Here is a 326-nt window from a genome sequence, read left to right on the forward strand (position 1 = left end):
GTCCCCTCGCCATCTCCTCCCCCTCCAAACTTCCACCCCCAGCCTCCACCTCTACTTCTCAAGCCAGCACTTATTCTCTGCCCCTGATCGTGCTGAGATTTCTTTGTGTGTCGTCCCCTCCTTTTTCGGTGTTGTCCATTCCCTTGCTAGGTGTGGTGCTGATGAAACTAACAGCGAACATTTCTAGTTGCACTTGTGATGACAGTAGAGAACAGAGTTCCGAAACCCCTGAAAGTCTCCCTTGTGCCAGTTACTCTCACAGCCATGTTGAACGTATATACGTGTGGGAAACCACTTTGCCCTGAAATGGAGACAATTTCTGTGTG

This window comes from Chiloscyllium plagiosum, chromosome 37, assembly GCF_004010195.1.
Source record: "Chiloscyllium plagiosum isolate BGI_BamShark_2017 chromosome 37, ASM401019v2, whole genome shotgun sequence".
Taxonomy (NCBI): Eukaryota; Metazoa; Chordata; class Chondrichthyes; order Orectolobiformes; family Hemiscylliidae; genus Chiloscyllium; species Chiloscyllium plagiosum.